The sequence below is a fragment of the Neofelis nebulosa genome, chromosome 3 (assembly GCF_028018385.1).
Source record: "Neofelis nebulosa isolate mNeoNeb1 chromosome 3, mNeoNeb1.pri, whole genome shotgun sequence".
In the NCBI taxonomy this organism is placed as follows: Eukaryota; Metazoa; Chordata; class Mammalia; order Carnivora; family Felidae; genus Neofelis; species Neofelis nebulosa.
The window spans coordinates 152,157,441-152,172,025 of NC_080784.1; the positions used below are offsets into that span (position 1 = coordinate 152,157,441).

A 14,585-nucleotide genomic window follows, 5' to 3' on the forward strand; every position below is an offset into this window, starting at 1 on the left:
CATTATAAGGCTGCCATACTAGGTTGTTGTCAAGCTATAGCCTTTGAATCTTAATGCATTCACCCTCCTTCCCTATTTTGGAGTCTGAGTCATGTACCTCTCTTTCCTCATTTCCTTCAAGGTTTCTCTGACACATAAAGCACTGAATTGCTCTTTAGTTCCCAATTTCTCCTACTTCTGGGTGTCCCCAAATCCAAGGCCATTAATATATAAATTTTTACCCCAGGACCTGCTCAAAAGAGACTCATTTACTGCCACACAAACAGATCTAAAAAAATGATGCAAAACTATGTTGCATGATCTTACTTGAAACAGTTCCCACTGTCAGTATTAGGGATCCTGTCAGCAGTAAGAAAATGCATAAGCAGCAATTCCAGAAATGCTCAGAGGCAATTAACTCATAATCAGTCACCTCAAATGATTGTCTTCCAATAAAAATTCAAAATCTTCTTTGTTCTCAATTTCTGGCAAGGTTTTGATTTTAGAGTATGAATGGAAAATGAATAGACAGTAGTAGGTGTTAAATATGCAGAGAATCTGCTTTTGCTTTAGAAGCTATACAGGGAAGCCTGTGAAATCTTTTTAACCAGGCAGCTTTAACTGTCCACGTCCAAAAGAATCCTCTCAATACTCTAAATTCCTGCACATGATTCTATTAACTTCCAAACTTGATGTGTTGTCCAAATTCTACCAAATAATAGAATTGACTCCTACAACCAACCACCATTTATCTAATCATTTCTAAATCCTTCTGCATCTACTGTGGATACTCAGCAGTACAGAAATGAATAGATTTAATGTCCTTTGAGGTTATGTGGAATTTGAAACTATTGATGGGCATTTACCTAAGAGTTAGTCAATAGGTCATTTGTCTGGGAGAAGTTGTAACCAGACAGATATTGACCTTTGTATCTACCTCTGGTCCTCAACTTTGAGTCCAGCTCAAGTCAGACTGACCAAATTGATGATAGTCTAGCATCTCATTGCCATTTTATATAGGTGGTTGGCCTGTGCACAGAAGGAAAGGGGAAGTCTGGATGTGGACAACAGGGCTTAAAAATATGCTTGTAACTTGATCTGATCTCATTCTTGAAGACATTCTTGAATGTAGAGAAGAGAGAAGAAAGGTTTCTTCTTTGTCTCTAGGGAAAAATTCTGTTTATTTACTAATATTGGTGGAAAGGCTGTTTCTTTACATGGCTCAAATAGTTATATAAATGTAGTTCTAGTTGTGGTCATAAGCCAGAGTGTTTCTGCTTACAGTGATTTCCTATTTCCTAGAAGAGTATTTATGTACGATGTGGTAGGCAGCTTGTGACACAGCTCTCAATGAACACTTCTCCCCAACTCTGTCTCCATAACTGTTTCAAGTAAGGGGCATGCCCTCATGAAATCCCCTCCCCTTGAGTGTGGTTGGTCCCTCATGACTTGCTTCTAATGAACAGAATGTGACAAAAGTGATGCGTATCACATGTGTGATTAGATTACAACAGGTGATCTTGGTTTGATGAAGTAAACTACCATGTTGACCATGTGCAAAAACAGTAACAACAAAATAACAGTGAAGGAGGTCTCTGGCCAAAAGCTCATTAAAAAAATGAGGTCTCAAACAAGCTGAAAGAAATTAGATCTTGCTAACAACCATCTGAGAGAGTGAGTAAGAGACCCTTCTCAGTTGAGCCTTTAGATGGCTGCAGACTTGTGAGAAACTCAGAGCCAGACAACTCAGCTGTCACCCAGGTTCTTGAATCACAGGATTCTGTGTCTTTTCGAGCCACTAAGTTTTTGGGGTAACATTATCTAATAATAGGCAAATAATGTGCATTGTAATTAGGACACTCTTATAGTCATAGATTTCTTCCGAAAAATGTGGAAAGTATAGTCTCTATCAAAACACACTTTAATTCTTCCATTCAACAAATATTTATGGAGAACCTATTATGTGCCAGCAGTTTTGGAGGCTGGGCTGAACCTGTGGACACAGACACAAATCCCTGTAGACTAGGCATGATCTATGTAATCCCAGCTGATAATACTAGTCATCAGTGTTTTTCTAGATAAATTAAATTTTTCATTATTCATCCACCAAACCTTTATTGGATGCTATTTCTAAGAAATCAATGATAAACTTACTATATCACATGAGAAATAAAAATCAGCACACAAATTACTATAAGACAAATATCATTATAAGCAAGAGGTCCTTAATCTGTTATGGCCCTCTGTTAGGTATTCCTGACTTTTGTGACTAAATAAATGCTATTTCTGCAAACAAAGGAAGGAAGGAAGGAAAAGGAAGGAAGGAAGGAAGGAAAAGGAAGGAAGGAAGGAAGGAAGGAAGGAAGGAAGGGAGGAAGAATGGGTATAATTATAGATAATTTGTAGGTGGAGGATGAGAAATTGAATGGATTCACTTCTCATTCTCTTAATTTTCTGAGAAATGAGGAAGGCAGGCAGGCGGGAAGGAAGGAAGGAAGGAAGGAAGATGTTATTTTTGAAAGATTAAGTAAAAGAGGAAGAGTAGATTTAAGTTTAAAGAGGATGAGTTTACTTTTCAATTTGTTTGAATTTGGGGATATCCAGGTGGACATATCAAGAAGGAACTTACAAGTGAGTTTTGTGTTAGAAGCATGCCTGGGTGGCTCAGATTAAATGTCTGACTCCTGATTTTGGCTCAGGTCATGATCTCATGGTTTGTGGGTTCGAACCCCACGTCGAGCTCTGTACTGACAGTGCAGAGCCTGTTTGGGATTCTCTGTCTTCCTCTTTCTGCCCCTCCCCTGCTCACACACTTTCTCTCTTTCAAAAATAAATAAACATTAAAAAAAAGAGTGAGTTTTGGATTGGGAATAAACATTTGGAAGTCATCAGCTTGTAAGTGGCAATTGAAACCATAGATTTAGGACTTGTCCAGGAAAATGTATAGAATGTAAAGGAGCACACATATTTAAGGAGGGAATTCATGGCTACAAGAAAGTGTTGAATAGGTAGGAAAATGGACAGGAAGGGTGTCTTTATAATATACCAGTGGAGAAGGGGATTTCATGAATGGGAAAATCTAGTGTTCAATCACATCAGAGACTATAAAATAAAGGCTAACAGATGTTCCTTTCATATAAGAATAAGAAGAGATTGATGGTCTTAACTGAGAGTAGCTTCAATGGGGTGGTGAGGGCAGAAATGAGAATGGAGTGAGTTGAAGCACAGACATGTATGAAAAAGGAATTTGTAAGATGAAGCTCAGAAACGTTGGATGTAATAATTATATGTCTTTTCATTATATCGTGATGGAAGTTTTTCTTTTTATTTTCTGTTTGGATGAAAATATGTTCTTTTTTTAGTTGTAGAACTAAATGGAATATAACATAAATTTTATAATTTCATACAGTAAATCTCATGTCTTTTTGAAGTTTTATTTTTTTCCTGACAGTTGAAATACAATATTTTGGTTGGTGCTTGTGTGGGAACATTACAGTGAAGTTTAGGAATGTTATTTTGGCATACAAAGGATGTATGGGCTCTCATCTATTTCCCTGGTTCAGCGCTTAATGATGAGTGATAGGAAGAAGAAGGGAAGTCAACACTGTTGCCTACTTTTGTCTGTGAAAAGATGGTGATTAATGAAGATGCAACTAGTGGAGATTAGGTCTGAATATGAGATGAATATGTATGTAGAATGAGGATAGAAGTAGATGAAAGTCAAAGTTTGAGAGTTTAGGGAAGAGAGGGACATTTGATTGAAAATCAAAAGCAATGGGTTAGCATAAGATCTGAAGGACTTATAGAAAGAGAGACACTTCTAAAACTGAAGGTAGTAGATAAGAATGGGTGTAATTATAGATAATTTGTAGGTGGAGGATGAAAAATGGAATGGTTTCATTTCTCATTCTCTTAATTTTCTGAGAAATGATGAGCTCTTGGGCAGTCTGAACCCATGCAATTTCTCAATTTTGCAGCTCGAGATTACCTTTCTTTTTTAAAAAATTTTTTCCAATTCAAGGAAAAAAGTTGCTAAACTTGGACCAATTTTAGGGGAGTACTTAGCTTGAGCCCATCCCCAAAGTACTTGTTTATAATAAAATAAGTTGAGTATTACACTAAGGAGAAGCTGGGAGATAGATTGCCAGATAAAATATAGGTAACCTACTTAAATTTGAGTTTTAGGTAATAAAAAAAATTTTTTTTTAGTGTATAAAGTATATATGAATACTGCATGGGACCGACATAAAAATATTCATTATTTATCTGAAATCCAAATTTAACTTGTAGTCTTATATTTTTATTTTCTAAATCTGGAAATCCAACTTAGAATAAGAAGGGAAGCTCTTAAATACTATCTTGAGCATCCATATTCTTTCTTTTTCCTGTCTTTCTCAATTAAACACTCATCCACTCACTCATTAGGTTTTAGAAACAAAGTGTGGTGTAATCTCACCTTTAAAAAATAAATCTGGTTTCCTTTTTGAGTCATGCTTTTCCAGTTCTGTGAAGAGAGGGCACCATATCATGCCTGAGGGAGGAATGTGGTTGGGCAAGAGAAAGTGCAACTTTGGGAAGAAAACTCCTAGAGAAAGAACATGCAAAAAGATTGTGTGATGTGCATTTAAACTGATTTTCCCAATACCGCAATTCAACCCAGATGGTGACAGAGAAAATTCATGCCATTAGACTAAGGTGTGTTTTGTTTTGTCAGTGAATCTAATGGCCAAAGGAATTTAAAAATAATGCAAAATGTATTTAAAAATTATTAGAACAGAAGGAGAGCATGCTCTCAAACAAACAGGTACTGATGTATTTCTCAGAGGCTTAGAAAAATACTACACACGGCAAACAGCCTAGAGACTCTAAAGTCTTCTAGTTTGTTCTAATTTTTAGTATGTATCTTACAGCTGTTTTAAAAGGAGAAAGTGAACCTGACCCTTGAGTAGAGTTTACTGCTCATAGAGAGTGATGTGTCTAAAATAAGCCAATCTGAGTAATAGGAAGTGGTTTAGCTTTATGATGTTGACCTTATTTTTAAATTTTATTTAGTTCTTTGTTATACATCTATATCCATATCTACAATAAAAATAGTGACTTTATATTTACAAAATGTTTCCAATTATGCTTGTTATTCTTGTCAACTGGAGAGTAAGAAGCATGAGTACATGAAGTTGAATCATTGAGCTCATTAGTATAGTTGCTTGGGAGTTTAGATATATGTTTTTAGTATTAGAGTTGTTTCTTTAAATATTAATTATATTTTAATTACTGTGCTGATATAAAATAAACTTTGCTTTAATTATGGTCCACTTAGCTTCTTCTAAGACTTCTCCCCTCCTCTATAAAATTACAAAGTGTATTTAAGAAACTCACACCAGCTTTTAAATCTCTGGGGTATTCTTCAGGTATGAAACAATGATTAAACAATGAAAAGAAGGAAGAATAAATTATAAATTATTGGGATAAATTTTAAAAAATAAGTTGACTTTAGTCTTTTTATCCGTCTTTAACAAACCTGAATTCATCTCTCTGGACTGATTGAAATAAACACATCTAGAATAGAAAGTAGACAATTCTTAAGGCTCAAATAGAATTTGTGAAAGATTTCTGTGTTAATTATTGTAGATAGAATGTAATTGATTTAGCAATGGGGGAATGGTGGTAAAGAGAGGAAGTAAACCTATTCAAAATAGATTTTTAGAAATAAAATACCATTGAGTGATAAAGAATAACACTTAGGAATAGTATGTATAGGAACCATCTGTACTCATAGACGTATGACTCACTGTTATACAACCAGTTGACATCTCATACCTAAATACAAAGTGTGGCACAAGAACAGACACTCAGATCAATGGAATAGAATAGAGAACCTGGAAATGGACCCAAAAACGTATGGCCAACTAATATTTGACAAAGCAGGAAAGAATATCCAATGGAATAAAGACAGTCTCTTCAGCAAGTGGTGCTGGAAAAACTGGACAGCGACATGCAGAAGGATGAACCTGGACCACTTTCTTACACCATACACAAAAATAAACTCAAAGTGGATGAAAGACCTCAATGTAAGACAGGAAGCCTTCAAAATCCTCGAGGAGAAAGCAGGCAAAAACCTCTTTGATCTTGCCCACAGCAATTTCTTACGCAACACGTCTCTGGAGGCAAGGGAAACAAAAGCAAAAATGAACTACTGGGACCTCATCAAAATAAAAAGTTCTGCACAGTGAAGGAAACAATCAGCAAAACTAAAATACAACTGACAGAATGGGAGAAGATATTTCCAAATGACATATCAGATAAAGGGTTAGTATCCAAAATCTACAAAGAACTTCTCAAACTCAACACCCAAAAAACAGAGTCCAGTGAAGAAATGGGCAAAAGACATGAATAGACACTTCTCCAAAGAAGACATCCAGATGGCCAACCAGTACATGAAAAAATGCTCAACATCACTCATCATCAGGGAAATACAAATCAAAACCACACTGAGATATCACTGCACGCCTGTCAGAATGGCTAACATTAACAACTCTGGCAATAACAGATGTTGGCGAGGATGCAGAGAAAGAGGATCTCTTTTGCATTGTTGGTGGGAATGCAAGCTGGCGCAGCCACTCTGGAAAACAGTATGGAGGTTTCTCAAAAAACTAAAAATAGAACTACCCTACGACCCAGCAATTACACTACTAGGCATTTATCCACAGGATACAGGTGTGCTGTTTCAAAGGGACACATGCACCCCCATGTTGATAGCAGCACTATCAGCAATAGCCAAAGTATGGAAAGAGCCCAAATGTCCATTGATGGATGAATGGATAAAGAAGATGTGATATATATATATATATATATATATATATATATATATACACACACACACACACACAATGGAGTATTACTCAGCAATCAAAAAGAATGAAATCTTGCCATTTGCAACTATGTGGATGGAACTGGAGGGTATTATGCTAAGTGAAATTAGTCAGTCAGAGAAAGACAAAAATCATATGACTTCCCTCATATGAGGACTTTAAGAGACAAAACAGATGAACATAAGAATAACACTTAGGAATAGTATGTATAGGAACCATCTGTACTCATAGACGTATGACTCACTGTTATACAACCAGTTGACATCTCATACCTAAATACAAAGTGTGGCACACTTTGAAGGGAAACAAAAGTAATATAAAAACAGGGAGGGGGACAAAACAAAAGAGACTCATAAATATGGAGAACAAACTGAGGGTTGCTGGAGGGGTTGTGGGAGGGGGGATGGCTAAATGGGTAAGGGGGATTAAGGAATCTACCGAAATCATCGTTGCACTATATACTAACTAATTTGGATGTAAATTTTAAAAAATAAAAAATAACATTAAATCAAAAAAAATAAATACAAAGTGGTAGTTGCATGTTGCATGTGCTCTTTAGAGCTAACGGGGTGATTCTACATTACTAGAAATTAAGGGGGAATGTTGTCTCTAGAATGAGGTTGTGAAGGTTGCTATCTGGTCTGTCAGCACCATTTACTGGTGGGGTGATAACCCTCACATCAGTGTAGGACAATAAGAGCAGTGAGCAGAGAAACTAGTGAATTAGTATATTTGTTGAAAATACACCTTTTAATTTTTACATGTTTGTGAACAGGAATAGATTTTGTGCTGAGAACTCTCCCACATCGTGCTGGTAGACACAGATTCCATGACTAAATAACAGAGGACTTTTACATTTGTGCAAGGTGAGAAAGAAATCTTTATCATTGTGTCTTACCAAAGAGAAAGGGGAGAGATAGTCATGTTTCTGTAAAAGTACACAGGGAACACTAGTAAATTGTGGTTAATAGTATAATCTTTTAGTACAGAAGGGAAGAAAATAGCAAACATTAAAAGATGGATTTTTGACCATCTGCATTTGCTATAAAGGTACTTACTTTTAATTACACATAGTTTTCTTAAAAAAAGAAAAGAAAACAACAACCACCTCTCCCTTCTTCCCTTCTGTCCCCTCCCCTCTCTGTCTCTTCTCCTCCCACCCCCCCCCCCCCCGCTCTGTTTTTGTTTTTTGAAAGTGAGGGTGAGAGAGGCATTGAGGCAGTAGTTGTCAAGATAAAACATACGAGAGGGCAGATATAAACTTCTTTTTCTCTATTTTATTTGACAGAAAAAAATAAAAGGTAGTAAAGGAAGGTAATAATTATTGACCCTCAGTATTAACTTTGTTCTCTTGGGTAAGCACATAATTAGGTTGTTCTTTAAAATGCATATTATGTAGTTGGCAGCCAACTCTGGTTTAGATCCGATAACTCCGTATGCAGGCAGCTTTTTAAATGCACATCATGTACCAAAGGAACTTTTCTGGTCTATTGGGTAAATATGTATTAAAGTAATTTTTAATATACTTATGTACTCAATAGGCTGGAAGTGGTCAATGGTTTAATGAATAGTCATGCATTTTTAAACGTGTATTATTATTTATGCACTGACCCAAGTGAGAAAGTCTTTTAAAAATGGCATATTCCTGATGACTGTGTAATTTTGCAGTAAAATCTTAAAAGTATTTCAGGAGAACAGAAGCCAATTTTAAAATTACATTATCTCATCATCCCTTCACCTCATTTTTCCTGGCTGCTCTTCCTCTTATGGGATGTATTATAATAGGCTCATTTATGGCCTCCCTGCTGGCCTAATTTCATTTTCATATTAAAGCTGATTTACATTAGAATTGCAATTTTAGTGCTGAATTTATCCTATGTTGACTCATAGTGTCTGGCACATAGTAGGCACTCTGTCAATATCTGTGGAATGAGTAGTTTTTATATTTTTGTGTCATTCCTGCAAGCAAACATGTCTTATGCCTGCTGTATGCTAGGCACAGTGTTGGGTATCAGTTAGCTTAGCACAAAGATAAGACATCTATGGGTCACAAATGGATTCAAGCCTGACTTCCAGCCTCATCACTTCTCAGCTGCCTTTCCTTTGGCAAAGGAGCTACCCTTCTCTGGAACTCAACTACACAAAGGGGAGCAACAGCTCCAATCTGGCAGATTTCTTATACAGTTCAGTTGAAACTTCATATGGAAGACACCAAGCATAGTACCAGGTACCTAATGAGCTCTCAGTCAGCACTTTTTCTCTCTTGACCTGTTTTCCCAGCCAGAAATATGAGAAACATTCATTTCTAGACAGCAGAGGCTTCCAAACTATACAGTGCTCTCATCACATATATCAAGAAGAAAATTTTAATACCCAGAACAAGCCTCATCCTCTGGTGTCAGGAACACATTCACTAATTCTTGAAGTTCCCTTTCCAGATGGGGGCCTCATGTGGGCACTGACTTCTGTGCACCAAGACTTACCTGGGCATCCTCAAACTCTGCATGCTCATTTTATTCCTGCCTTCTGTGATGGCTCCACCCCAGTATTTGGGTTCTTTCCCTCCCATGTCCACAATCCTGCAGGATCAGAGGAAGGCAGTCCTCAAGGTCCCTTCTGAATTCCAGAAAGTTCCACAAAAAATCCTCCAAAAAGTCAGATTTTCTAAGAGCAAACAGGGGTAATGATATCTCCTGCAGCACAACGCGGTAAATAGGGTCTTGAGAATAAGCATTATTAACATGCTCACTGAGCTGCCTCAAATCCTATTTGGAGGGAGTCATGGTATAAATAAATAAACATGCTCCCTGGATCTTTACAGTCTGAGCTTTAGTGAGCCACTTCAATCTCAGAAAGGCATTAAAATCGCTGGTACATAATTGGATTTGTTTTGCTATTAGGTGCAGCTCTCTAACTTTTCCCTTGTATGCCACATTCCCAAACAGGAGAGTCTCATCCTGATGGAAATGCTATCAATGATGTGACTCCTGGGATCACCTGAAGGGTAGAGAAGGAGAATCAGGGGATACAAACTCTTTTGTTCCCTCTCATTCTCACTGCATACTTGTTTTTTCAGCAGATGCTGGGTAAATGGACAGTGCTCATCACTATTGTGTAGTCACAGGGTCTCTCTTCATTATGAAGTTGTTGATTCTTTATGGTATCCATGGTCTTGGATAAGAAGCCTTTGGCTTGTTAAAAGACTTAATTTGAAATGGAAATCTCATGTTATTTATTTTTTACCTATTGGAAGATTATATTTTAACATGTTTAATCTGAAGAAAATGTATATATTTAATCTGGTATGCCGTTCTAAAAATCTGTTGCAAATGGTTATACATGATGGTTTAAATAATTATAAAGTAGTTTTCTTTTCCTAGTAAAAATGGAGAGACAGAGAAGAGTTGGATGTCTTTCCAAATGACTATATGAAGGAAAAATCAGATGTATCTAGGGAAAGTTGATGTTATACTGGAGGGATCCATTTAGAGACAAATTTGGGTTCTGTCAAAACTTTGGGGTGTATACAAATATTGACACAAAGAGCACAACCAAAATGGATTCAGGGAAGAAAGAATCCAGAGGCCCGAGAGAGAAATTATAGTTTTGAGGTCAGTTCTGAGCAGATTTATAGGGAAAGAGTGATTATAAGTTTGAAAGGAAACCTCTCAAGTTCGAGCTCTGGTTCTCCAAGTGAAGGAGCACAATTTCATTAGTGGAACTATAGTTCAATCTGGGGATAGCCAGGAGGACACAGTCTGCCCTGTTTGTTAATAGAATAGCTTATCTCTTTCAGAGGAGCTGAGAGGACAGATATAAACTAGATTAGGTAAAGAATGTATCACTGCAGCCATGGACACTGATGTACCAGAAACTTTGTCACTGTAACTTCTGAGCCTCTTGCTTCAGGATAAGAAAGGGGCCTTTACAGAGGGAGCATTGAAGAATATGAGTTGAGGTGGTAGGATGAAGTTAGCATGCATGGCATGAATTCTTTAAAAATGGGGGCATGTAAAAGAGACCTAAGGAAAGTCCAGAAAAGATTGTTTTACAAGAAAGGCAGATGCATGCCAGAGGCAAGGATATTATACGATAAGCAGGTATGACCTAGATGCACTCAAAATCTATAATCTCAGATAAGAAAGGTGGTTCTGGAATCAAGACCAAGAGGTCACAGATGGGCCTAGGAGACCAAGATTCTTATGATAAATATGAACAAAATAGCAAAAATGTGGAGACGTGTCTGTTAGTGGAATACTGATAGGCATACTTTAACACAACTTGCAGAGTCTTTAGGGAAAAGCAAAGACTAAATGCACAATTGCTGAAGAATAAAGCATACCTTGAATACCCTGCTTGGACATTGCTGGAATCAGAATCTCTTGTCTCTTTTATATTCATTTAGAACACCTATTCATTAGGCAGTACCTTCTCTCTTGGTTTCTGCCTGGCTGTGGGAGGGATCCAGTTACAATCTTAGATCTGATTTACTCCTCCATTCCAATTAATGTAGTATTACCAAACCAAAATTTCTACCACTAACCACTTAAGAGGAGATTACCTTTGTAGCCAAGGAAAGAAATTGTACCAATAGGACTATTGTCTTCACATGGGTTGAGCGGACTGCCGTCCGTGTCTGAACCATCCTTCACCTCTCACTGCTGCAGGCCTCAGGCCACAGGGATGCTTGAAGACAGGAAAATAAGGGCCTGGCCTGCTGGGGAAGAGAATTCCAGAATATTTGTCCCTGGGCTGGTCCCTCCAACAGTATTGTTTTTATAGTGTTCATAGTTTCTTAGGACTAAAAGACTGATACCGAAATAGCTTCTGGCTTACTTACTCTTTGGTAAATCTGAGAATGTAAAACAAAGTTTTCTCTAATCACTAGAAGGCAAGGGGGCTGGTTGGTGAAGTCAACTATTAGATAAACCCTGGGATTGATGGTAGTTCCTGCCATCTTCAATGGCATGCTATTGCTGAAATTGAGAAGGCATAAACCAGCCCAACCCAAGGAAGATGTAGGGCAGTAATCTTTGTTCTTGATCTTTGCTTCTGTCCTTTATTTATTATCACTTAGGGCTGTGCTTCCATAATAGAAGAAAAAGAACAGGGTGAGCATCGTATCCTGTGGATTATAAGAGGTTACAGGTATCTTAGTGAGTGGATTTAGTAAGATCAAAAGTTGTAGAACATGGGAGTGAGTGGTGAAATGGCAGTAACAGGCCTAGAACTTCCTTTAAAAAGAATGAATGGAATGGAAACAGAGGGAAGGTGTGACAAAGTCTTCTCCCACCTTTTTTTTGTTGTTGTTAATGTGGGATCCTTTGTGTGTTTAAGGACAGAGTAGTCAGTACATAGGGTATGTATGAAGGTGTTCATGTGAAAGGGGAAAAGTAAGTCCTGACTGCTTGTCATTAGCACTGTGATAACAAGAAAGGTACTACTCTTACATAATTTTAGTTTTAATTTTTATAATAAAATTGGTGGTTAGTTTAGGTCAGGGGTTCCTCACAGTGGTAAACATCAGAATTCCCAAGGGGCTTTTTCATAATACTCTAAAAATTGAGGTTGGAACATGTATATGATTACAAAGCTTCCTGGATGATTTGGATATACAGTTTCTGTGGCTTAGAAGTCAAGGCATGGCTTAGCAGAGTCACTTCTAAGACTGAATTCAAGGGGCCAATTGGTGAGATCTCATCTGAGGTTTGATTGGGGAAGGATTTGCTTCCAAGATCACATGATATTGGCAGTATTCATTTGTGTGTGTGTGTGTGTGTGTGTGTGTGTGTGTGTGTGTGTATTATTGGCTTGAGAACCTCAATTTCTTGATGACTGTTGATTAGGAGCTGCCCCCAGTTTCTTGCCATGTAGTTCTACCCCAATGATTTCTTCCTCAAAACCATCAATGAAGGGGGAGTCTCCTCACAAGATGGGTATTACAGTGTTATGTAATATATTTATATGCTTGTAAACAAACATATCCCGACACCTTTGCTGTATTCACTTGGTTAGACATAAGTCACAGGTTCCACTTATATCATGGTGTAAATACCAGATGGTATGAATCATAGGTGCCACCTTAGTCTAGTCTTTCCACTACACCTGTTATCTAAAATCTTGTTGGGGCACCTGGGTGGCTCAGTCGACTGAGCATCTGACTTCAGCTCAGGTCATGATCTTGCGATTCGTGATTTCAAGCCCTACATTGGGCTAGCTGCTGTCAGCCTGTCAACACAAAGCCTGCTTCAGATCCTCTGTCTCCCTCTCTCTGCCCCTGCCCAGTTGTGCACTCTCCCACCAAATAAATAAGTATTTAAAAAATATATAAAATCTTTTCAATGCCTCCATTTTTAATAACTATAAATGACTGAGGGTTTTTCACTTTTTCATTCAACAAATACTTCATATGTCAGGCACGGTCCTTAGATACAGCTCTTGCCTTCAATCACAGATACATGAATAATTATAACATAGTGAGAAGAAACTGTAAGAAACATGGGGAGAGCCTAGGTATGCCTGATGTTGACAGGGGTAGGTTTTTATCATCAAATTTGGGCATGATTCTAGGCGAGATTATTAAACGGATAGTTTGGTGCACCGTGAGTAGAAAAGCAGCATTTGTAAAAGCTGTCAATTGTCAGTGGGCTGAAGTTGAATCCTCATTTGCTTTTTTTACAGTAAGAGTTATAAGGATAGTATGGTAAGCTTTGAATGTTTGGACCAGAATGTTTGGAAAGCTCTTGCTATGCCTGTTTGGAAATCATTTGGAAATATGGACTAGAACCTAATACAACTAAATAAATTAATTGCTATTGAAAGAAACGTACTCAAAGGATACAATCAGGGCTGCTCAACCAATGAACCCATGTCATTGTCTGGAGGACAATTCCTGCTGTCAGTGCCAGAGCTCCATCCTAGTCTTTCTTCTCTTGAGCACTTTTATTAGTGACGTGAATAAATATAGAGAAGGCACAGAAGCAGAGAGGACTAGAAATGATGACAGAAGCAAAATCCAAAATGGTAATGCAATAACAGTAGATCAACTCTAATTTGATAGATATTTCTAGTAACAAATGCAATGTCCTTTTCTAAGAGCCAAAAGTTGGCACCAAGTATAAATTTGTGGAAAGCGAGTTGTTCATTTAGGAATTTTAGGTTACCTAGGTTAAACGTGAGCTATTTGTGTGATATAGATGCCGCAAAGAGCAGTACAAATAAAATATTAAAATACAGTCATTTAAGTATAGCATCTAAATTGAGTGAAAACTAGTTTTGATCTCCCAGGTTCTGAGATTTCATTTGAAGGATTTCATCTGTTCTGAGGATGCCTTTTAAGAGCAGATACAGACAAACCATAATGTGTTCAGATAGCAAGAACAGAGCTGGTGAGATGGACTGCAAATGTTGTAATATAGGAAAAGCTTAAAGAGATGAAGGTGTTGAGCCTGGAAAAGGGTGTGTCAGAAGTGAATCTAGTTGAAAAATTTGAAAGGCCATCTTGGGTGAAGTGAATTGGACTTATTTTCAATAGCTTCAATGGAAAGACATCAGACCAATTTCTGAAAGTCGCCATGAGACTGATTTTGGAGGAATTTCTTCGATCCTGAACTATCTAAAGTTGGATAAGGTTGCTTTCGAAAATGTGTTCATTGTCATTGAGGGGGTTCAATAATATGCTGGACAGCTTGATAGGGTGTTATTGATTTGATTTAAGAATTAGATATATAATTAGGC

General features: G+C 37.4%; 1 long non-coding RNA gene across 3 annotated transcripts in view; it reads left to right on the forward strand.

The window, feature by feature from the left end:
• The window catches only part of LOC131507518 (uncharacterized), a 52,737-nt gene that overhangs the window by 37,563 nt on the left and 589 nt on the right, over nucleotides 1-14,585 (forward strand). For all 3 annotated transcript variants that reach the window (XR_009259538.1, XR_009259536.1, XR_009259537.1), the window contains exon 5: nucleotides 7,624-7,714. This is a non-coding gene — a long non-coding RNA (uncharacterized LOC131507518). The remainder of the gene's footprint in view (nucleotides 1-7,623; nucleotides 7,715-14,585) is intronic.